This window comes from Lutra lutra, chromosome 1 (genome assembly GCF_902655055.1).
Source record: "Lutra lutra chromosome 1, mLutLut1.2, whole genome shotgun sequence".
NCBI lineage: Eukaryota > Metazoa > Chordata > Mammalia > Carnivora > Mustelidae > Lutra > Lutra lutra.
The window spans coordinates 179,840,273-179,863,783 of NC_062278.1; the positions used below are offsets into that span (position 1 = coordinate 179,840,273).

A 23,511-nucleotide genomic window follows, 5' to 3' on the forward strand; every position below is an offset into this window, starting at 1 on the left:
AAGCCCCGCATTGGGCTTTCTGCTCAGCAGGGAGCCTGCTTCCTCCTCTCTCTCTGCCTGCCTCTTTGCCTACTTGTGATTTCTCTCTGTCAAATAAATAAATAAAATCTTAAAAAAAAAAAATCTTAAAAAAAAAAACTAAATCTAGTAGAAACTTCATGTTCATATGTTTTTATGCAACAAAATCTCAGTATTCTTAAAATAAATTCTTAAAATAAATATTTTATTCTTAAAATATTATTATATTTAATTTATTATATATATTATATTATATATTTATATTATATATAATATATGTATATATTATATCATATATAATATATGTATATATTTTATTATATATAATATATGTATATATTATATTATAAATTATTATAAATTATTTATAATAAATGAATTAAATAAATTAATTAAATTAATAATTATCAATTAATGAATTAATTTAATTAATAAATTAAAATATTCTTAAAATAAAGTTTCTTTTATCAAGCTTTTATTTCAAGAAGTTTGGCTAAAATTTTATCTGAATTTGCACTCAACCCAAATGATGGCCCAGAATTTTGGAACCTCATAACTGTTGACATTTGAGTGGTAGGGAACATCCCTGGTCTCTGCTCATTAGACGCCAGGTGCAATCAAAAGTGTCTACAAAGAGGAGTTGTCAAGATGGCAGAGAAGTAGCAGGTTGAGACCACTTCAGGTAGCGGGAGATCAGCTAGAGAGCTTATCTAAAGATTGCAAACACCTACAAATCCAATGGGAGATCGAAGAGAAGATGAACAGCAACTCTAGAAACAGAAAATCAACCACTTTCTGAAAGGTAGGACTGGCGGAGAAGTGAATCCAAAGCGACGGGAAGATAGACCGTGGGGGGAGGGGCCGGCTCCTGGCAAGCGGCGGAGCAACAGAGCACAAAATCAGGACTTTTAAGAGTCTGTTCCGCTGAGGGACATCGCTCCAGAGGCTTAACCAGGGTGAAGCCCACACAGGGTCAGCGTGGCCTCAGGTCCCGCAGGGTCACAGAAGGATCGGGGGTGTCTGAGTGTCGCAGAGCTTACAGGTATTAGAACGGGGAAGCCGGCTACAGAGACAGAGCCAAGGAGTGAGCTCTCAGCTCGGGGTTACCTTGAACCGGTCACAGGCTCGGTCAGCTTGGAGTGCAGCTGGAGGCCAGGGTGACGGGAGTAATTGGGTGCTGTTCTCTGAGGGCTCACCGAGGAGTGGGGCCCCGGGCTCTCGACTCCTCCAGGACAGAGACCGGGAGGCCACCATCTTCATTCCCGACCTCGGGAACTCTATGGAAAGCGCTCAGGGAACAAAAGCTCCCGAAAGCAAACCCGAGCGGATTACTCAGACCGGCCTGGGTAAGGGCGTGCAACTCCGCCTGGGGCAAAGACACTTGAGAATCACTAAAACAGGCCCCTCCCCCAGAAGATCAACAAGAAACACAGCCAGGACCAAGTTCACCTACCAAGGAATGCAGTATCAATACCAAGGAGAGCAGCGGAATTCCAGAGGAGGAGAAAGCAAAGCACGGAACTCATGGCTTTCTCCCCATGATTCTTTAGCCTTGCAGTTAATTTTTTTTCTCTTTCAATTTTTTTTCTTCTATGCTAAATTTTTTTAACTTTTACCCTTTTCTTTTTTTAACGTTTTTTAATTAGTTTATCTAATATATATATTTTTCCCTTTTTATATTTTTTCTTTATTGGTTTTCTTTTTTTAATTGTTTCTTTTTTTTTTCTTTTTCTTTCTGAACCTCTTTTTATCCGCTTTCTCCCCCCTCACGATTTGGTATCTCTTCTGATTTGGCTAAAGCATATTTTAATGGGGTTGTTGCCACCCTTTTAGTATTTTACTTGCTCCTTCATATACTCTTATCTGGACAAAATGACAAGGCGGAAAAATTCACAACAAAAAAAAGAACAAGAAGCAGTACCAAAGGCTAGGGACCTAATCAATACAGACATTGGTAATATGTCAGATATAGAGTTCAGAATGACGATTCTCAAGGTTCTAGCCGGGCTTGAAAAAGGCATGGAAGATATTAAAGCAACCCTCTCGGGAGATATAAAAGCCCTTTCTGGAGAAATAAAAGAACTAAAATCTAACCAAGTTGAAATCAAAAAAGCTATTAATGAGGTGCAATAAAAAATGGAGGCTCTCACTGCTAGGATAAATGAGGCAGAAGAAAGCATTAGCAATATAGAAGACCAAATGACAGAGAATAAAGAAGCTGAGCAAAAGAGGGACAAACAGCTACTGGACCACGAGGGGAGAATTCAAGAGATAAGTGACACCATAAGAGGAAACAACATTAGAATAATTGGGATTCCAGAAGAAGAGGAAACAGAGAGGGGAGCAGAAGGTATATTGGAAAGAATTATTGGAGAGAATTTCCCCAATATGGCAAAGGGAATAAGCATCAAAATCCAGGAGGTTCAGAGAACCCCCCTCAAAATCAATAAGAATAAGTCCACACCCCGTCCCCTAATAGTAAAATTTACAAGTCTTAGTGACAAAGAGAAGAACCTGAAAGCAGCCTGGGAAAAGAAGTCTGTAACATACAATGGTAAAAATATTCGATTGGCAACAGACTTATCCACAGAGACCTGGCAGGCCAGAAAGAGCTGGCATGATCTATTCAGAGTACTAAACGAGAAAAACATGCAGCCAAGAATACTATATCCAGCTAGGCTATCATTGAAAATAGAAGGAGAGATTAAAACCTTCCAGGACAAACAAAAACTGAAAGAATTTGCAAATACTAAATCAGCTCTACAGGAAATATTGAAAGGGGTCCTCTAAGCAAAGAGAGACCCTAAAAGTAGTAGATCAGAAAGAAACAGAGACAATATACAATAACAGTCACCTTACAGGCAATACAATGGCACTAAATTCATATCTCTCAATACTTACCCTGAATGTTAATGGGCTAAATGCCCCAATCAAAAGACACAGGGTACCAGAATGGATAAAAAAACAAAACCCTTCTATATGTTGCCTACAAGAAACTCATCTTAAACCCGAAGACACCTCCAGGTTTAAAGTGAGGGGGTGGAAAAGAATTTACCATGCTAATGGACATCAGAAGAAAGCAGGAGTGGCAATCCTTATATCAGATCATTTAGATTTTAAGCCAAAGACTATAATAAGAGACGAGGAAGGACACTATATCATACTCAAAGGAACTGTCCAACAAGAAGATCTAACAATTTTAAATATCTATGCCCCTAACGTGGGAGCAGCCAACTATATAAACTAATTAATAACAAAATCAAAGAAACACATCGACAATAATACAATAATAGTAGGGGACTTTAACACTCCCCTCACTGAAATGGACAGATCATCCAAGCAAAAGATCAACAAGGAAATAAAGGCCTTACATGACACACTAGACGAGATGGACATCACAGATATATTCAGAACATTTCATCCCAAAGCAACAGAATACACATTCTTCTCTAGTGCACATGGAACATTCTCCAGAATAGATCACATTCTCGGTCCTAAATCAGGTCTCAACCGTTATCAAAAGATTGGGATCATTCCCTGCATATTTTCAGACCACAATGCTCTAAAGCTAGAACTCAATCACAAGAGGAAATTTGGAAAGAACCCAAATCCATGGAGACTAAACAGCATCCTTCTAAAGAATGAATGGGTCAACCAGGAAATTAAAGAAGAATTGAAAAAATTCATGGAAACAAATGATAATGAAAACAAAACGGTTCAAAATCTGTGGGACACAACAAAGGCAGACCTGAGAGGAAAATATATAGCGGCACAAGCCTTTCTCAAGAAACAAGAAATGTCTCAGGTACACAACCTAACCCTACACCTAAAGGAGCTGGAGAAAGAACAAGAAAGAAATCCTAAACCCAGCAGGAGAAGAGAAATCATAAAGATCAGAGCAGAAATCAATGAAATAGAAACCAAAAAACAATAGAACAAATCAACGAAACTAGGAGCTGGTTCTTTGAAAGAATTAATAAGAACGATAAACCCCTGGACAGACTTATCAAAAAGAAAAGAGAAAGGACCTAAATCAATAAAATCATGAATGAAAGAGGAGAGATCACAACTAACACCAAAGAAATACAGAGAATTATAAGAACATACTATGACCAACTCTACGCCAACAAATTTGACAATCTGGAAGAAATGGATGCATTCCTAGAGACATATAAACTATCACAACTGAACCAGGAAGAAATAGAAAGCCTCAACACACCCATAACCAGTAAGGAGATTGAAACAGTCATCAAAAATCTCCAAACAAACAAAAGCCCTGGGCCAGATGGCTTCCCGGGGGAATTCTACCAAACATTTAAAGAAGAACTAATTCCTATTCTCCTGAAACTGTTCCAAAAAATAGAAATAGAAGGAAAACTTCCAAAGTCATTTTATGAGGCCAGCATCACCTTGATCCCAAAACCAGACAAGGATCCCATCAAAAAAGAGTACAGACCAATATCCTTGAGGAACAGAGATACAAAAATTCTCACCAAAATAGTAGCCAATAGGATTCAACGTTACATTAAAAGGATTATTCACCACGACCAAGTGGGATTTATTCCAGGGCTGCAAGGTTGGTTCAACATCCGCAAATCAATCAATGTGATACAACACATTAATAAAAGAAAGAACAAGAACCATATGATACTCTCCATAGATGCTGAAAAAGCATTTGACAAAGTACAGCATCCCTTCCTGATCAAAACTCTTCAAACTGTAGGGATAGAGGGCACATACCTCAATATTATCAAAGCCATCTATCGCAAATATCCACCGCAAATATCATTCTCAATGGAGAAAAATTGAAAGCTTTTCCGCTAAGGTCAGGAACACGGCAGGGATGTCCGTTATCACCACTGCTATTCAACATAGTACTAGAAGTCCTAGCCTCAGCAATCAGACAACAAAAGGAAATTAAAGGCATCCAAATTGGCAAAGAGGAAATCAAACTATCACTCTTTGCAGATGATATGATACTATATGTGGAAAACCCAAAAGACTCCACTCCAAAACTGCTAGAACTTGTACAGGAATTCAGTAAAGTATCAGGATATAAAGTCAATGCACAGAAATCAGTTGCATTTCTTTATACGAACAACAAGACAGAAGAAAGAGAAATTAAGGAGTCAGTCCCATTTACAATTGCAGCCAAAACCATAAGATACTTAGGAATAAACTTAACCAATGAGGCAAAGAATCTATACTCAGAAAACTATAAAGTACTCATGAAAGAGATTGAGGAAGACACAAAGAAATGGAAAAATGTTCCATGCTCCTGGATTGGAAGAACAAATATTGTGAAAATGTCTATGCTACCTAAAGCAATCTACACATTTAATGCAATCCCTATCAAAATACCCTCATTTTTTTTCAAAGAAATAGAACAAACAATCCTAAAATTTATATGGAACCAGAAAGACCTCAAATAGCCAAAGGAATATTGAAAAAGAAAGCCAAAGTTGGTGGCATCACAATTCCAGACTTCAAGCTCTATTACAAAACTGTCATCATCAAGACAGTATGGTACTGGCATAAATACAGACACATAGATCAATGGAACAGAATAGAGAGCCCAGAAATAGACCCTCAACTCTATGGTCAACTAATTTTTGACAAAGCAGGAAGGAATGTCCAATGGAGAAAAGACAGCCTCTTCAACAAATGGTCCTGGGAAAATTGGACAGCCACATGCAGAAAAATGAATTTGGACTATTTCCTTACTCCACACACAAAAATAGACTCAAAATGGATGAAGGATCTCAATGTGAGAAAGGAATCCATCAAAATCCTTGAGGAGAACACAGGCAGCAACCTCTTTGACCTCAACTGCAGCAACTTCTTCCTAGGAACATCGCTAAAGGCAAGGGAAGCAAGGGCAAAAATGAACTATTGGGATTTCATCAAGATCAAAAGCTTTTGCACAGCAAAGGAAACAGTGAACAAAACCAAAAGACAACTGACAGAATGGGAGAAGATATTTGCAAATGACATATCAGATAAAGGGCTAGTGTCCAAAATCTATAAAGAACTTAGCAAACTCAACACCCAAAGAACAAATAATCCAATCAAGAAATGGGCAGAGGACATGAACAGACATTTCTGCAAAGAAGACATCCAGATGGCCAACAGACACATGAAAAAGTGCTCCACATCACTCGGCATCAGGGAAATACAAATCAAAACCACCATGAGATATCACCTCACACCAGTCAGAATGGCTAAAATTAACAAGTCAGGAAATGACAGATGCTGGCGAGGATGCGGAGAAAGGGGAACCCTCCTACACTGTTGGTGGGAATGCAAGCTGGTGCAACCACTCTGGAAAACAGCATGGAGGTTCCTCAAAATGTTGAAAATAGAACTACCCTATGACCCAGCAATTGCACTGCTGGGTATTTACCCTAAAGATACAAACGTAGTGATGCGAAGGGGCACATGCACCCGAATGTTTATAGCAGCAATGTCTACAATAGCCAAACTATGGAAAGAACCTAGATGTCCATCAACAGACGAATGGATAAAGAAGATGTGGTATATATATACACAATGGAATACTATGCAGCCATCAAAAGAAATGAAATCTTGCCATTTGCGACGACGTGGATGGAACTAGAGGGTATCATGCTTAGCGAAATAAGTCAATCGGAGAAAGACAACTATCACATGATCTCCCTGATATGAGGGAGAGGAGATGCAACATGGGGGGTTAAGGGGGTAGGAGAAGAGTAAATGAAACAAGATGGGATTGGGAGGGAGACAAACCATAAGTGACTCTTAATCTCACAAAACAAACTGAGGGTTGATGGGGAGAGGGGGTTGGGAGGGGGGTGGGATTATGGATATTGGGGAGGGTATGTGCTATGGTGAGTGCTGTGAAGTGTGTAAACCTGGTGATTCACAGACCTGTACCCCTGGGGATAAAAATATATATATGTTTATAAAAAATAAAATTTAAAAAAAAAAAGTGTCTACAAATACTGCCAGATGTCTCCTGAGGATGAGGGGGTAGCAAATTCACACCTATTCAAGAACTACTGGCCTAGACAAATGGAAGAGCCAAAGAGAATCAAAGCTGTGTCAGTTAAAGAGAGAGACATATTCTTTGATATTTCTGTACAATACAGAGTGAAGCACCTCATTCAGTAATGATCAGGGTCACTGCTTATGTCCTAAACTGTGGATTTTATGCTTGACTTTGAAAACCCAAGGTATACATTATACTTGGAAACTGGGCAGAGGGCACATTCAGAACATGTCCTGGAAACAGAATTCACCTATCTGATTCTTTCTTTCTTTTTTTTTTTTTTAAGATTTTATTTATTTATTTGACAGAGAGAGAAATCACAAGTAGGCAGAGCAGCAGCAGAGAGAGAGGTGGAAGCAGGATCCCCGCCGAGCAGAGATCCCAATGCGGGGCTTGATCCCAGGACTCTGGGATCATGACCTGAGCCGAAGGCAGAGTCTTTAACCTACTGAGCCACCCAGGTGCCCCCATCTATTATTTCTACTTTTGAGATTTATGACTTAAGAGTCAAAACCTCCCCCAACATTCCAACCCTTAGTTATGATGGCCACACTAGTGACCCCAGTGAAAGCACGAGGTGAATTCAGCCATTTTGACCCTACAGCATATAGTTCCTGGCTTTTCTCAACAAATTCCAAAGCCTGCTGAACCGAAACTGCTGGAATATTAGTCAGAAACTTACACAGAGAAGGAACAAGAACAACAGGAATACACGGTTAAAACTCTGAATTAAAAAGTATGTAATATACGCCCCTCTCCTTTAATATTACACAACCTACAGATAAACACACACACACACACACACACACACACACTGTGACTTGAACTTTCTTTCTCCCCATGATTCTATTAAATTGAGTTGTTTATTTATATTGGGGCCTAGTGAAATATGTTAGCCTTTCAATTCACCTGTCTCCTAGGTGAGGGGCTGCTTGTTCTTCAGTGACTATTTCCACCAGAAAGGAGAGCTCTGAAAGGAGTAACATGGCAAGCTTCTGGCTTTTGTTTTGTTTCATTTTTTTAAGTAAACAGAAGTTGGAAGCCAATCTTTACCAAAGGGATTTCAAGCAGGATCTCAAGAAAAAAGATTCTCTGGATCTCCTTACCTGTTGAAGGTAAGACAGTGTGTATGTGTGCAAAATATTTCCAGAAGTTACCAGAAGTAAATAGCCTGCAATTGTTAACTAATTTGCTAACATAGAGGGATAACTGGATTATGGATTAATTATGCATAGAGCCTGGATTGTGAGTTTTTGGTCTGATTTGTCAAGTTTAGCTGGCTCTCTCAATTTAATAAAGCAACACATGTCTACTGTTCCCTTGTAGTAGCCTGGTAGGGTACATTTGTTTGGGTACAGTGAGAATGAGGCCAAAATTCTGCCAAAACACTTTAGAGGGTAAATTAAATTCAAACAAAAGAAGTAGTATTCTAGTCACCTCCTTAAATCTCCTAATTTGCCCATGAAAGTGTAGAGTATCAATTTTCTTTTTCTTGAGGGCCGACAAAAATTCATAATACAAATTGAGATTTTCACAATTTATCTGTTTTTGGATACATGTTGCTTCACAACTTATTTCAAACTCTATAATAGCTTCACCCTCAATGCATGGGTTATGCTGATATCCTAAACAATAGGCAATGGTAATTATCTGACACTTTGAAGTTATCTTGTGAAACAAAGTGTATATTCAATATTACAAAGGAGTTTCAGTCCAGCTAATGATGCACATTAGCATATCATTTCCAATTTTAAAGAAATCAATGGCTCATCTCATTTATTTCTAACAGCAACTAAATGGGGTAAATGCTGTTAACCCCATTGCAGCGCGGATGAGGAAACTGAGTCTTAGTTTCATAAATTGCACATGGCATGGAAGCTGGCTCTGGTTTATATAGCTTCAATATGTAGAACTGAGACTCAGAACTATGTTTATCTGAAATCAAAACCATACCCTCATCTAAGAATCCCTTCCTTTCTTTTCAAACTATTCATGCTTTTATTCCATTTGAAAGTAGGTCAGTGTGACTATCTAGTATTAAAAAAAAATCTTTCACAGTCATTAACAGAAGAGTTCTATATTCGAGTATTAATTTTTACCTAAAAATGATTTTATAAAGAAAGTCAGTTAATTAAATTTGCATAAAAGAGTTTCATACTCGCATTAGACATATTCTTGTAGATAGCTAAAAAGACCAAAATTTGTAATTTATTCCCATTTGAACAAAAATTTATTGAATGAGTGCTAGGGACAAGGTAACAAATGTAGTGAGGCTATAAAAATGCAGTTTATAATCTATCAGGGAACAGAGGGAAGGGAGAATGAGATAACTCTAATATAAAAATTCAAAACATTACTATGAGATTTTTCATGAAAGTATTAGACAACACAGAAATTTAGTTTTACTTTGTTTCTCAGTAATCTTAGAGTGGGAAAGACCTAATTATGATATCAATTATAAAATCCATAAAAGAAAAATTGATATATTTAGCTACATAAAAATAAATTCTGCATGACCAAGAAAAATTCACAAGCAAATTATATCCTTCGATAAAAACATTTAGTATTGGGGTGCCTGGGTGGCTCAGTGGGTCAAGCCTCTGCCTTCAGCTCAGGTCGTGATCTCAGGGTCCTGGGATCAAGCCCCACATTGGGCTCTCTGCTCGGCAGGGAGCCTGCTTCCCCTCTCTATCTTCGTTTGCCCCTCTGCCAACTTGTGATCTCTCTCTTTGTTAAATAAATAAAATCGTTTAAAAAAATTTAGTTTCTACAGATAAAAATCTAATATAAGGAGTCTTAAAACTCAATAAGAAAAAGATATATATGTACAATGTTATTCATTACAGTATTGTTTACAAGAGCAAAAGTGTTGGAAATACGGGCTCATCACTGCTTACATATATATGTTACATGTGTATTATATCATTATGCACCCATTCCAAAAACAAGTTTTTAAAGGACATAAACACATTCTTGAAGACACTGCAAAGTATTTAAGGTAGGGCCCAAAATAGGATTTGTGTTAGGCTAACAAAATATGTGTTCTTGGGACACTTGGGTGGCTCAGTAGGTTAATCCACTGCCTTCGGCTCAGGTCATGATCCCAGAATCCTGGGATTGAGTCCCACATGGGGCTCTTTGCTCGGCCGGGAGCCTGCTTCTCCCTCTTCCTGCTCTGCCTGCCTCTCCCCCTACATGTGCTTACTTTCTCTCTCAATCTCTCTCTCTCTCTCTCTGACAAACAAATAAATAAAATTTTATAAAAAAAGTATGTGTTCTTGTGCATGTATATTCTATCTTTATTGGGTTAGCATACCAGAAACTCAAAGCAGTGTTTGCCTATACTAGGTAGTGTTTGCCTATAACTAGGAGACAAAAATGGGAGGGATACTTTTCACAGTTACAAGTAAACTCATTATCTAGTCAAATATTAAATTAAATGAAAAATTTTTTGGAAAACAAGTATCTTGTAGAAGCCCATGGGAGGCTCCCAAGCAGTAACCATAAAGATCTGAACAAAAAATTGAGAGATAACTGACATGGCAGGAAAGAAGATCAGTTCAGCTTGGGACACACTGAACACACTGAGTTTCAGAAGAGGTAAATTCATCATGCTGAGGTGTAAGTATGAAGAGTTCTGTGGCAGAGAGTTAGCAATGTGGGTCTAGAATTTTGAGAATGTTTAGCTTCACATTAGTCCAAACCTATAGCACTAAGCTACTTGCAGTCCTTTCTAAATGCCCAACCCAGTCTTGAGTACCCCAGACTAAACTATAAACCCTGCCTCATTTCTGCTGAGATAGGAATTCTGATGACGATGCTGGAGTCAAGTGACCACTGAAGAACTGTGTAAGGTTGGAGTCCTGGGATCAAGTCCCGCAGTGGGCTCTCTGCTCAATGCGGGGGTCTGCCTGACATTGTCTCTCTCCCTCTCCCTCTGCCGCTTCCCCACGTTCTCTCTCAAATAAATAAATAAATAAATAAAATATTTATTAAAAAATTGTGTGAGTTTCATAGACCTCAAAATTGAAGTTAGAGGATAGTAAGGAAGACCATAGCCAGGCGTAATGTCATACTGTATAATGTTCCTTTTGTTTCTTCACTACTCTAGTTCTGAGTATCTGTGGACATTGGCTGCATAAGCTTCCATTAAGTTTTTCATCCTTCCTCTGGAATCAGTACACTGATGTTTCAGCACAATTCATCTCCATGTGCCAAAGTCAGAGAGAATAAGTGAGTTAAAAGAAAGTATCTCAATTCTGGGACCATTTTGTTATACAAACAGAGATGATCTCTTTCACTAGGGGTACTGACTAAGATAAAAATGTGTAAGCCTATGATCTGCGGGTCAACTATATAGAGTGAGTGGAGCTATACGTAGCTGTTGGAGAATGAAGCCAACACCAAGTGTGTGTTGCATCTATGTGTATGAGAAAGGGAAAATATCCAGGTTACATCATCTGAGTTCCTGAATTAAAGCCAAAGTCCCTCTAAAATTTTATGTCTTAAACCAAAACATCTATCAGTCTGTATCCATCATCACCACTCTATCCCTTAAGGTTTCTCAGTTGAGATTTTAGTATTCATTCATTCATTCATTTATTTTTAAAAGATTTTATTTATTTATTTGGCAGACAGATATCACAATTAGGCAGAGAGGCAGGCAGAGAGAGAGAGGAGGAAGCAGGGTCCCCGCTGAGCAGAGAGCCCAATGAAGGGCTCAATCCCAGGACTCTGGGATCATGACCTGAGCTGAAGGCAGAGGCTTGAACCAACTGAACCAGGCACCCCAAGATTTTAGTATTTAAAAGAAATCTTACTTACAAATTATATTTGCCAATATGGTAGCTATAATTATAAAACTCCATGATCCAAATTCTTTCTCTATTTCAGGTAAGACTCAATCTCATAAAATATGTGAACACTGAGTATATAGTTTTTGTCAAATAGTTCTAAGGGGCTCAATAAACACTTGTTGACTGATGGCTCTAATGTCTCTCTCTTTCAATATACAATTGGCCCTTGAATGACATAGGTTTGAACTGTGCAGGTCCACTTATATGTATATAAATAGAGCACAGTACTATAAATGAATTTTGTCCTCCTTATGATTTTCTTAATAACATTTTATTTTCTTTAGCTTATGGTAAAAATACAGTATATAAGACATACAACATTAAAAAGTATGTGTTAATCTATTGTTTATGTTATCAATAAAGCTTCAGATCCACACAGTAAGCTATTAGTAGTTTTGGGGGGGAGGAAAAAGTTATATATAGTTTTTTGACTGTGTTGGGGGAAGTGGGTGCCCCTAATCTCCATGTTTTTCAAGGGTCAACTGTACTTCAACAAATGTGTTGAGATGCTACTATAGTCACAGCTTTGTTTCACTAAAATGAGGATTCTGATATACGCAAAGCATAGAGTCAGTTAACAGGCTTTATAAGGCTGAATACAAGATTCCAGCGCTTTCATTTTGATATGAGACAAGAAATCTATTAATAAGAAGCCAAATTTCTTGTAACCTTATTTCACTAATTTATCTTTCTGCAATATGTATTTTGAGTTTCTCTTTAGCTTTAGAAGAGAAGAACAATCTGTAATCTTCTCTAAACAAAGTATAAACAACATTTAAATTGAAGTGAAAATAACCATGTATTTTAGGACTCATGGATCAGATCTATGTAGCTTACAAGTTAACTTTTTAAAGCCTAACCGAATATATTACAAATAACATATTGTTATGTTTGGCTTTGCCCAGAAAGCAATAAATAAAATCTATGTCTAAAGGCATTTACATATTAGTAGTGGCTGAAATTTTATAGATGCAGCTTTACTGCCCAAAGAAAAAGCAGTTATTTTGGGGTCTCTATAGCTATAAACCTGTACATAGATTTTTACAGTGCTGAGTAAGCTTGGATAAAATTAAAGCATAAAATTTCCCCACATGAATACCTTAGTTATCTTTGGGAATATTATTCATTTGAGGATTTTTTATTTCAAATAGCAAATCTATGGAAGTACTTAATTTTTTTCTTTTGCTTGATGTGGACCAAATTAATGAAACTAATATAACAAGTAGACAGAAATTGTCAAAGACACTTGCAAGACATTTTGCATAGAAATGTCCTTGTGTTTTGACATTCTGATTTCTTGTTTTCTGACAGGGCTATAATTTGCTTTAAGAAATGTTTTAATCAGTTACCAAATGTTTCTTATGCTGCGCTGGATGGAAGTAATTGAATTTTGTAAAGGAGTAGCTGAGTAGTTGGGGTATGATTAAAAAATTTTTTTTCATTGACCCTTCTTGCTTTCAAACCCAGGGTCTAATTAAAAACAGTGCTTCCTAAAAGAGGTCATCATCAAAGATGGCTTTAGTAGAGTGTTACAGTTTTTATAACACTGTTGTCTTCAACGAGAGGCCTAGCATCATTGCTTCGGTGACCAAAAGCAGTAATTAAACATCTCACAGCTAGCCTATGTTTAAGCTGCAGTTTCTGAGAGCTTATAAATCCATGAAAATAAATCTCTCTGGGGCCATCTCAATGCCAGAAAGATAGCTTTAAATGAACTATATTACTGAACCTTGCTCTTTGCCTGAAGTGTGTGATGTTTTGCAGAATGCCTATTTATAGAACAACTTTAAATATGATCATGACCTCTTCTTTTAAAAAATATATGTATTTTTCACTATTTTTTCCCATTTAACTTTGGGATGAAAGCCATCTTAGTCTGGTTCTGAGATTCTATTTACATAAGGCAGGGCTGTATGATAAAGAAAAAAGCATACCTCAAAAAACTGTGAAACACCAAATCATAATCTAACTATTTCTAGAATTTTTACAGTGCAAACAGGTCTTAGAAATCATTTCAAGAGTAAGACAAACATTATTGGGGAGAAACTCTTTCTTTTGCCTGCCCAGTATCCATGATCTTTTCTATTAGCGATAACTCAATTTTCCTTTGCAAAATCATTCCTCCCCTGACCCTGACAGTACACAGTCCATTTTCTTCTAGTTCTTACCATCTAGTTTTCTGGAACTCATTGGCATTTGTTCCTTCCAAAGCCTGGACTTCTACTGTCCCCTTCAAGCCTGTCAGGTATCCCAGGTCCTTTGAATTAAGTCATTTTTGTCTGGTGAGAACTCAAGTTGGGTTTAGGTAGCTTGTTCTCGGAGAATCCTTGCTGACTTTAGCTCATTAGATGAAAGCTCAGTTAGGACAAGAATGTGTCTATCGTTGTTTCATGCACTAGTGTCTGAAACACAGTAAGTGCTCAAACAATATTTGTAGAATTCATTTATAAAACTTAGAGGAATGCAGTAACATGTTAGGTTTCACAGGCAGATTATTTCAGAACCTACGTAAAAGATTAAATTCCCTTTGATATTTTCTCCCATTATTTCCCCCAATAAACTATGTATGCTCTGCTCCAGCTTTTCTGAATGAAGAGCTACTTACATTACTGGTTTTTAACATGTGTACCATTCCTGTAATATGGTCACTTTATACTATTCTGATATTTCTGGATTTTTATCTGAGCATAAAAGTATTCCAGGAATACCACTGGATGACACATTTATTAATGTTATAATCCTTTAAATACTCTTAAAGTCATAAATTTAAAATAATGACATAAAATTGAAGACAGATTGTGACCAATTATTTTCTCATTCATATTCATTCAACACAGTGTACTGTACACTGGACTGGAGAAAAAAAAAAACCCAAAGATTATTCAGTTTAGATAAGAATACAGATAGAACACGAATAACCCCTTGGGTTAAAGGGTTATTTTCTAAGGAGCAAAATCAAAGTCTTGAACATATCCTGTAAGATTGCCTACTCTCTAGTCTTATTTTTTTCTTTCACACAAGTCCAATGCTCGGAATAACCAGAGCTTTTGCCTACATTTCCATTTTACCTTCCATTCTCCATACACACTGAAATCTCAAATTTCTTTGAGAAATTTCTTTGTCAAAGAAATTTGAGATTTCATATGGCTTTCTTCATCTCTGAAGCCATCCCATGGGTTTGAGGAGGGTCTAGGTGGCTCAGTTGGTGAAGGGGACTGATTCTTGGTTTTGGCTGAGCTCATGACTTCATGGGTCATGATCTCATGGATTGTGAGAGCCCCGTGTGGGGTTCTGCACACATTGGGAAGACTGCTTAAAGATTTTTCTCCCTCTGCCCTTCCCGCCACTCCACAAGCACACACTCTCTCTCTCTAATAAATAAATAAATCTTTATTATCATCCTTTGAGACCCAGAGAAAACATTAACTCATTCATGAGCAATTTTTCAGATGACTCAGATATATTTATGTCTCCATTCTTATCTCTTAAAATATGCTCTATAAAAATCCATTCTAGTATTAAATACATTTGGTCATAATTATTTTTACATGTTTATCTCTCCAATATTCTACAAACTCTTCAATGATAAGAAATGGATCTTGTTCATTTAATTATTTCTCTGCATGCTAACTGATACATTGATTTGACAAATAGAAGCATAAATGAATAGAGACAAGATTAAAAGTGAGAACACAACTCCCAGGCCAGCTCTTCTTCCCATTGCACGAAGCTGACTTTATCCATGACAGACAGGCCAACATACTATATTATGATCTAACTATAAATTAATGTGATTTCCTCTAATTTCAAATATATCTGTGAGTAAATTATGTAAGACCAGAAAGGAGGACAAAGACAATATTTACTCTGTTGGTTTAGGTTATACACTTGTGAATTCAAATATCTATGTTTCAGACTATATTCTTTCAGTTAAGAATACCCAATTATTTCATTTCTTCACTTCATTTTGGATACATGTGAAACTTGACCTCATCTTAATATTGTGGTCTGTATTCACCCTCAAATGTAAATGTATTTTAAAATAAATAAATAAATCTCAACCCTCAAGATTTGCTTTGATTGGGTGATATGAAATAAAAATAGTTTATATATATGTATTTTTTTGAGCAAAGCCAGTTTTCTTTTTTAATGTATACTAGATATATAATGTTACATTAGTTTTATATGTACAACATAGTGATTTGACAAATTTATATGTTATCCTAAGCTCACCACAAATGTAGCTACCATCTGTCACCATACAACGTTATTGTAATACCACTATTTCCTATGCTGCACCTTTCATCCATGGAAATAAACACAGCTTGTAACCCTGGTTGACTGGGTAATTGGTACTGTGTAGACTTGGTCTGTGTTTCTTTGCAAGTGTATCTTCATGCTCGAGCCATAGTTTCTATTAGATTTAATTATGCTCCCCTGCTACTTTAAATCGAGGGTATCATAAAAATGAGGATTGTGTCTCTTAAATTAATTACTTCCCTCTGTGGATCAAGTGCCTAGGATGCTGCTATTAAAAGGAGGTGGTTATTAAGAGAGGCTGCTCCTGAACTGGAACATACATTTGTAAAACAATTCTCAATTTCGTAGCGTCATGGTTCCAATCAGCTGTGTTCCTTGCATGAGTTCATTCTTTTTTAGTAAACATGCCTAATGGAATAAAATACCCCAAATGGATATGCACACATCTCCTTTTTTGTCCCCCCTCTGCATGTCCTCCAAACATCGATCATTTACTTCTACTTGATTGGTATTTCTTCAGGGAAATGGAGTATCTATGTGGCTAATGGCTACTGTACATGAACCTTGAGGCTATATATGCTTTTGTAGTAATTAATTTATTAGCAATATCTCTAAGGGTATTGTAACAGAAACAGAAAGGTGAGGAAAAGAAGTCAAACACAACAGAGAATTATTCTAGCTGTGTACCAAGATCTATTATTATAAATAGTTAACTCAGATAATTGAACTGTAAGGGATGTTATCACTTGAATTTTCAATTTAGAATTGTCCCAACTTAATTCCATGGATCTTCAGATTCATTTATGAGCAACCTTAATACTGATGATTTATCTAAGAACCTCAAGTAGAGTGCCTAGATAGCTCAGTCGGTTAACGTCAGACTTCCCTCAGGTTCCTGGGATCCAGTTCTGTGTCATGCTCCCTGCTTAGCAGGGAAACTGCCTCTCCCTCTCCTCCCTGCTCCTGTTCTCTCTCGCTATCTCTGTCACTAACTCTGTCTCTCAAATAAATAATCTTTAAAAAATTAAAAAAATAAAGAACCTCAAGCAACATTACAAAAATGGAACAAATACATTAACTATTTTCTATTAATAAGAACACTAACATAGAGTTAGAATACCTCTGTACAAGTCTCTGCTGCCATCTACTAGCTGGGTGACTTTGAGTAAATTGCTTTGATTAAAAATAAGGTGATAATTATAATCCATGCCTTACTTACCTTCTGAGTTTATAAGAATAATGAAATAAGAATTTTCATATTAAATTTCCATGCTAAAATTAAGAAATCGCTATTTAGAGAAGTATATAAATTAAAAAAAGAAAAAAACAAACAAAAAAAACCCAGAAATTTAAAAAAAAAAAAAACAGCAGAGAGAAGCCAAGATATTTGGGACATTCAGTGGAATATGTCCAATCCATAAACAGACCTTGTGTACATGATTTTGAACTGGTTTGACCGAATTTTTGACCCAACGGATAGAATGCTTTGACATCCTGAGGACATTAAAACAGCAATTATTTTCTCACCCTTTATTACCTTCTCCCCGACAATAATATAGGCCAGAAAACTAATCATCAAAAGCAGTTTTCAGGGACGCCTGGGTGGCTCAGTTGGTTAAGCGGCTGCCTTCGGCTCAGGTCATGATCCCAGCGTCCTGGGATCGAGTCCCACATCGGGCTCCTTGCTTGGCAGGGAGCCTGCTTCTCCCTCTGCCTCTGCCTGCCATTCTGTCTGCCTATGCTCGCTCGCTCTCCTCTCTCTCTGACAAATAAATAAAATCTTTAAAAAAAAAAAAAGCAGTTTTCATCATGCAAGAAATGGGTGACCAAGTTACTTGGGTCAGTTCTCGAATAAGTATTTTTATATGATCTAGACATTTAATTGAACTGTGCTCAATTTTCCATTCCTACAATCCAATCCATACGTCCATGTTCTTCTGGTGCCTTCTGCCACCACTTTTTAAATTTTTGTCATATTGAGATAACTCTGGACTATAAATCATTCAAGCACAGTTAAAATGACAAGGCTGTTAATCTCTGACCTTGGATAGAAATTTTCTGTACTCTGTAAGGAAGTATTGAAGGACCTATTTAGTAAACAATAGAAAATTATTGTAAAGTAGAAAGGGTATGAGAAAAAAGAAAAACCTGTCCCATGAAAACAAGATTCTTTAATTCTGTATAGCTCTTGAGAACACAACGGACATTAGGCGTTGAAAATTTTTAGATAAATAAGTGAATAAATAAATAAACATAGTAATAATGGCCACAATGACTAATATTTATTCAGTACTTATAAGTCCTAGGCAGTTTGCTAAATATTTTATATACATGTTTTAATTATGTCCTTTAAACAACCTTACCAACTAGGACAATTATGTACCCTAACTTTACAAACGAGAAAACTGAAGCAGAGAAATTGAGTAAATTGCACAGTATCACATACCAGAACTCAAGCTCAGGGCTATCTGACATCAGAATCCACTCTTAATCTCTTTACTACATTGTAGAAAAGGCAAAATCAACTCAATATAACTTTATCTGAGCTCTCCAATAACAGAATGAGCCTGTCAGTAGTAGTAATTTCTATTCATTGAGAAGGAACTTGATAGAATAATAAGCTTGATGTTATGCTATGGATGATGGAAATGAAGTCCAGAGCTACAAAGTAGCATTTTCACTATTGCGATGTGGTTAGAAGCAGAGCCAGGATGGGTGATCTCCTGTTCCCCACTCAAGTGATCTCTTCACCATGGACAATGATTTCTCAGTGTGATGCTGGAGGAGCAACTTTGATGATGGTATAGAGGTGTTTAAGCAAGAAATAGTTCCTTGGACTGTGTTAGATATTTTTCTGCCCGTCCAGCTAGCTTTCTTAGACTTATTCTTATGATTGACACTAATTCCCTAGGATGAGCAATAGGACTTGGTAACTGTTATAACTTATTCCCCCGACAAATGTGATTGGCCCAAAAGATGGACAAATGAGAGACCTTCCTTGGTATTAATCCATGGGTTTTAGAGACACTAGGTGCTTTTCCAATGAAGCTACTGATATGTGATTGTTTATTTTTGTTCAGAAGGAAACTCCTCCAGCACATGAAAAAAAATACATGAGAGGTCAAAAAGAATCCTGAAGCCATTGAACTCTGGGTTCTCAGGTTTAAATCCATCAGTCTTTTGTTTCTTTTCAATTTTATGAACTACCTATATCCTTCCTTGACTATAGGAGTCAATGAGCTTCTCTTTTGTTTAAGTTAGTTAGAGTTGGGTATCATTTTCCTGCAAGCGGAAGACAGAAGCCTAACTACTCAACATGGGGAAGGTGAACTCTATTTCCCTTAAGGTGTCTTTTTGAATCAAGCCATTGTGAATCACTAATCTTATGTTTAACACATTCAGTCATTTAACACCACTGCCTATTTACCACCAATTCATGAAAGCACCCAGCAACTCCACCTGAGCCCCTTTTGTGAAGTCAAGTGAAAACCTCTCCAACATATAACCCTGTTTCCAAATGGCAAAATGGAGAGAAAGTCCAAAAATGAATCCCAATTTTCACAAAATGTTTAGCTTTCCTTACGGGAATTAAAAACACTGTAGCTAGAAACCTTTCTTTAGCACTACTAAAAAGAGGTACTTGAATGAAGCATTTTATGAGAAAAATCTTGTTTACTCACAGAGAAACTCCTCTGTGACCTTATGCACTATGTTATTTCTTCCCAAGCAGGTGTTTATTATCATGTAGTCATGGGAGCTGACATGACTATTTGTTGTGCCTGAAGTGTAATTATAATTCTCTGTTTCTCAGAAACAAGTCTTTGGAATTAGGAAGCCAATGGTCAATGCAGTTGAAAGAGATGAGCTCTTTCAAAATCTTTGCACAATTTCTTGCTCAGGACATTCAGTGACTTTGGGAAACAGTTTGTAGATAGGCTGATGACCAGCAACTCTTGTACGGGTGACAATGACCAAAACAAGGAATCACAGAGTATGACAAGACATCTAAAAAGATCACCACCGTGTTCTCATGAAATATAAAATTATTAAATTTTAATGTCACCTGTCAATTAAAAAAAAACAAATATATGTTGCTAATTCTATATCATTTTTCACATTGAATTGAAAAGAGAGATGTGGTAGTGTGAAGGTTGTCATTAAGGTCAGGAAAAACCAGCAAATGTATTTGAGTCATGACAGATATTACATTATTATCTTTTATGTTGAATTGTGATCACTTTGTCACATAATTCAGAGTCTTTCTATCTGTAATCATTCTTAGACTCAAGGAAAACAGGAATTTCTAGGAGCTGTCAGATACTCAGGAAATGACCATCTTTAGACCACTTTCCAGTTGGTGAAATGGAAAATTTTCAAGGTCAACATATTGAAGAAGCACCCAAGTAGATGTCCTATTACATGTGATATGGTTACCCAGCTGTCTGTAACTTTAAATCACTGACTTTATGTCAAGACTTGCCAACACTGGAGTGACCTTATAGAGGTCAGGGCGTAATGGGAATTATTGAATGGGTAGATTATGTATCAGGTTTATTGTGGGATAATGCCTAATTTTCTTAACTTCCACTTAGATAATAAATAGAGAGAAACTCATGACATACTAAACACTCAATATTTCTCTATTCAGTTTTCAAAATATAGGTAGTCATATAAAAAATACTGTTATTTCAAACTGTGACTTGGGGATAAAATTCTTTTTTCAGTTGGTTACCACACCAAAATGACTCTCATCTGTAAGTGATTAAAACTTAATTTTTAAAGAAAATTCTGTAAATTGGAAAGAAAATTTAAAACTAGTCTATGCTTTTACATCTCCTTCAGGATTTAGTAATTAAAAATAATATTCAGAACCAACATATCAGCTTCACTTTTCCTGTGAATTCACAGCCTTAAAATAGTGATGCCCTTTCAAGAAAACACTATTCAAAATGACAAGGGCAGGGCATCACTAGGCAAAGAACCATTAACTTTCAACCTTTTGTCCCTTTTCTAATGTTTTGTGGAAAATATGGTAGTAACAGATAATTTATCTACCATTCTAAACTATTCATCACCAAGCAATCTACCCTTTTGGACATCTTACTTTTCTGCAACTTCACACTTCTGCATATATTTCATGGATACAGCCTCCTTTGACTTTAAACAGAGATTCATATTTTTAAAAATGGAAAAGCCAAAGCAAGCAAAAAACTATGGACTTGGCTAAGGACAGAATTCAACAAAAATTGAGTCAAAATTGGGGTGCCCGGGTGGCTCAGTCTGTTAAGCATCTGCCTTCAGCTGAGGTTATGATCCTCAATCATGGGATGAGTCCCGCATCCTGGCTCCCTGCTCCATGGGGAATCTACTTCTCCCTCTCCCTCTGCCTCTCTGTCTCTCTCTCTGTGTGTCTCTGTCTCTCAAGAACAAATAAATTCTTTTAAAAAATTAAATAAAAATTAAGAAAAATGATGAAAGTATACACACTAAGTAACTTCAACTTGAATTATTAGGATGATCCAATTTTGTCCTTATGAGGTTGTTTCCCAACTTATCCATTTTGGTAACTACAAACATGTTATTTTCTGGTACAATTTCATGAAATACCAAAGGATAAAGTAGGTTATTGTACAGATTGGGAATTTTGTTAATCTTTGAGTAGGCTTAAGGGATAATGAATGTTTTCCTTGGTATACAGATGTATTACCACCATCATCTTTGTCCTCATTGTCATCACTGTCACCATCATCATACCATCATCCATTCATTAGTTACTATATAGTAAGCCCTATGCTCAGCACTTTACATAAGTTATCTTTTTTTTTTTAAGATTTTATTTATTTGACAGAGAGAGAGATCACAAGCAGGCAGAGAGGCAGGCAGGGGGCGGGGGAAGCAGGCTCCCCGCTGAGCAGAGAACCCAATGGAGGGCTCAATCCCAAGACCCTGAGATCATGACCTGAGCCGAGGCAGAGGCTAAACCCACTGAGCCACCCAAGTGCCCTAATTATTTTCTTAATCTAACACAGGAATAGGAAAAAGACACAGTAACAACTTCACAAGATACATAGTAATGTAATTTGAACTTTGCATATGAAGTAAAGAGAAGTAAATAAATGCTCAGACACATAGAAAGAATGAGTACAGAACCCAAGATTTGAACCCAAGCAGTCTGAGAGTCTTGCTTTCAATCCAATTTTTTAATTCATTTCCAGGAAACTTTAAGTGAAAATTTCTTCATGTAACATTCTTCACTAGTATGTGAATTATATGCTACTCTAAGGATAAAGATTACTAAAACCTAAAAGATTCTCAACACTCAAGAAGCCCTTGAGGACAGGGCTTCATTATTAGCATCATTTGCAGTAACCAAGCACATGCAATGGTTCTAAGTAATTTTTTAATTTTTTTTATTTATTTATTTGACAGACAGAGATCACAAGTAGGCAGAGAGGCAGACAGAGAGAGGGGGGGAAGCAGGCTCCCCGCTGAGCAGAGAGCCCGATGCGGGGCTCGATCCCAGGACCCTGGGATCATGACCTGAGCCGAAGGCAGAGGCTTTAACCCACTGAGCCACCTAGGTGCCCCCTAAGTAATTTTTGATTAGTATTTTATCAAAGTAAAACAATAATATGGTTTAAAGAATTAAGCAGTTCTAACTATCTAGAATAAACATTATAATTTCCTGTTACCCTCATCTCAATCTTGGAAGAAGAAACCTTCTTCTGGATCTTGCTTCTGTCTTTCCAAATACCATGCTTATATTGCTATCTCTCAATGGGTATCTAGAGATTGAGATTTATAACATTTTGCATTTTGGCAGGTGAAGATTTTAGCTCTCCTACTCTCCACTTTTCCTACCTCTATTCTCAAAATGTTGTTATACTACAATCTTTGCTTAATGCCATATTCAGTGTTTTAATTATCATAACCATGTAAATATTTTTCACTACTGAGTCGTAATGTACTACAATAACTCTTTCTTCTTATTCCTTTTGTTTTTCCTGGAATTAGGATTGCTCATTTTTTTTTTTTGAAAAACCCAACTTTTATTTTAAAAAACAGCTGGATAAACTGGCAAAAGCCAGTTTGTTGAAAATTCAAGATCGTACAAAAATGCTTCCAGGACACAGTCAGCATTTGATGTTCACTTCATCTCCATTCAGATGAATTTCAGCTTCCAAAAGGCACACTGCTCAAAAGCACTCATTCTTCATTTTGCCAACTTTGATCAGGAGGTACCAAAACAATGGATGGAGTTCTTTAAAATTTACTTTGAAAGAACAGATGATGCTGGAATTCTGAACCTGAGGATCTCTAGTATTTGAACAAATCCACAGATGGAACTGA

General features: G+C 36.8%; 1 long non-coding RNA gene across 1 annotated transcript in view; it reads right to left on the reverse strand.

Annotated features, from left to right (window-relative positions):
- The window catches only part of LOC125109514 (uncharacterized), a 38,577-nt gene that overhangs the window by 10,316 nt on the left and 4,750 nt on the right, over nucleotides 1-23,511 (reverse strand). The window lies entirely within an intron of this gene.